Raw genomic sequence first — 2,898 nt, 5'->3', positions numbered from 1 at the left:
CAATGGAATATTATGCTACCATGAAGAATAACAAGGAAGCTGCAAGCCACTGCATAACATGAATGAACCTTGACATTATGTTGAGTGAAATTAGTCAGTCACAAAAGGAGAAATACTGCACAGGACCATTATTATAAAAGATTAAGAAAAAGAACCCACACTAAAAGGGGGGGAAAAAAATTCTTTGCCGGTTACCAGGATGTATGAAGTGGGTTGAAGGGAGGGTGGGAAAGGTGCAGCACAGGGTAGGGAATAGACACAGAATGGCTTGGGTGCTGGGGAGGGGCAATACACAGGATAGCTTGGGTGCTTGGGGGGCAATGCATAAAACCATAAGAAGGTGAGGGGAATGGAAGAACAAGGTGGATGGGAGAACAGTTAGGCAGGGTTGCATGGACTAAGTGGGACAGAGGTAAATAATGATGTATGCACAACCTTGAAACAACAGGGTTCTGGGATACAGGGATTGAGGCATGGTTTGAATGGGTAAAAGAGGGGAAGTAATGTTAAGATGCTTGGCTGTCTTTTGAATCTTGCCTACCATTGTAAAATAGATACTTGAGGAAGAGAAAGGAATAGCCAGAAACATCACCATAGAAAGCTTGTAAGTCTGTCTTCAGCCTATGATTGGAATACCTAAAATAGGGCTAGAACTTGCCTAGTGAAAGAGGCTTCCTGAGGAGCCTTTACATTGCATAAAACCATGAATGGATTCCTGAACCCCATGCAGAAATTCTGAGGTGGGAAATTTCCACTTGAAAGGACAAGCAGAGCAGCCTGGAGTGGCTAGAAGAATAGAAGATATTTCTTGAAAGAAAGACTGGCAGGAAAAATCAAAAACAATAACAGCAGTCCAATTGACTACTACAAGAACAAGCAAGTTGTTTGCTTTGGAGCCATCAAGGCAAGTGGTTGGGTCCCCTTAGGGCAAACCTCCTTCCAAGCCTAAGACTCAAGGGGAATACACAAGCAGGCATGTGGTCTGGCTGGTGACCACGTTGGTCACTGATAAGGGGAAGTGGGAGAAAAACAGCAATGAAATTGTGAGCTAAGTCCGACCACGTTCAATAGACTCCTGTGAACCCGGGTTGAGACCTGGATGGCCAGCAGTATGGCAAGACCTGGGGAATCCTGGGCCCAGAGACAGTGACATGGACACAGAGGACTAAAGTGGAGATTGAAGCGTCCAGCTGATATGAAGTGAGGCGAGATGCACAAGAACATCTATACTTGCAGATAGTACCCACTTGACCTGGCTTTAATGGCTGGATGATCAGAGCTAGACTTGAAGAAGAAAGAAGAGGTAAAAAAAAAGAGTAATCTGCTACAAATTGATAAACTTGATCTATGCTTATGGATGTAGTAGCTCAAAAGAGGGAACAAATCTTTACAGCGAGGATCTTCCCATCCCGTTACTACGCAGGGTTGACAGAGATGGGCAACTTAAACATTGGCTACCCAAAAGGCGCAAGGGCAAGAAGTGACTGGCTTACAAGCTTTCAAGAGAGAGCCTAGTTCCAGAGGGTGCAGGGAAGGTAGAATCTCCACTGAGTGGTTTCCAATCTGTCTGGATGGGGCTGATGAAAGGAGATGTGGCTAGCACTGATGTGGTACAATAGAGAATAATTGCTATCAGGATTGACTGTGAGGGTTGAAAATGTAAAGGTAGATGTTTTGTAACAAAAGGAGGGGAGTGTTTAATTTTGCAGTCTAAGAGTGAAGGTCTCTGGGACCATCCATCAAGGGAGAGGAGCAGAGATGGAGGCAGATATGATGACATGGAGAGATGGAGCAGCTGGGTATGCTGGACTCAGGGAGGGAGAGGGGCTGTGTGCTTAAAAAACAAAACAAAACAAAAACAAACTTAAAAAGAACCCTATTTCTTCTGGGCAATTCCTAACTCCCCTTTTAGAATATCCAATCAACTATAGGCTGAAGTCCATCTTACAAGATCTCTGTTATCAAGATAACCATATTTATTCTCATCAGACCAGAAGGCCTAGTCTATAATACTATGTAGGAGATATATTCAATATCTATTTGGCAGTTAGATGAACACATAACCCTTAACCTTTTTTTTTTTTTTATGTTTTATTGTGAATTATGTGATAGGTTACATGGGAGAACATGAGCTTTACACTCATCCTATGATATATCGTTTCATTGCCATGGTTACAATCCCCTCTATACATCATCAACCCGGCAAAAGGTACGCCCCTCTCCCTTCCTGGGTCTAGAGTCCCCAGACACTCCATCTCTCCATGTCATTATCTCTGCCTTCATCTCTGGTGTCACTGTTTCTCTGGGTAGGGTCCCACACTCTGCTCTTCTCCCTTGATGGTCCTAGGGACCTCTGCTCCTGGACTGCAAAGTTAATCACTCCCCTCCTTTTGCTACAAAATATCTACCTTTACATTTCCAACCCTCACAGTCAGTCCTGATAACAATTATTCACTATTGTGCCATAAGACACCTATCCGCATCTCCTTTCATCAGCCCCACACAGACAGATTGGATACTACTCAGTGGAGATTCTACCGTCCTCTGTGCCCTCTGGATCTAGGTTCCCTCTTGAAAGCTTGTAAGCCAGTCACTTCTTGCCTTTGTAGCCAACCCCCCTTCCCCAACACTCCCCGTTTTGGGTAGCCAATGTCCAAGTTGCCCATCCCTATCTACTCTGTGTATGGAGGGAGTGGGATTGACCTTTTTTAAAACACTGAAGTTTAATCTTCTCTCCATTAATATATTCATGTGGAGCTTTGATAGTGTGTTTGTTACAAGTCGGCCTGCTAACCTCAAGGTCAGTAGTTTGAAACTACCAGCTGCTCTGCAGGAGAAAGATGAGGCTTTCTGTTCCCGTAAAGATTTATAGCCTGAGAAATCCTATGCAGGGTTGCT

The sequence above is a fragment of the Chrysochloris asiatica genome, unplaced genomic scaffold (genome assembly GCF_000296735.1).
Source record: "Chrysochloris asiatica unplaced genomic scaffold, ChrAsi1.0 scaffold00115, whole genome shotgun sequence".
NCBI classification, from domain to species: Eukaryota; Metazoa; Chordata; class Mammalia; order Afrosoricida; family Chrysochloridae; genus Chrysochloris; species Chrysochloris asiatica.
This window is presented reverse-complemented; position numbering follows the sequence as displayed.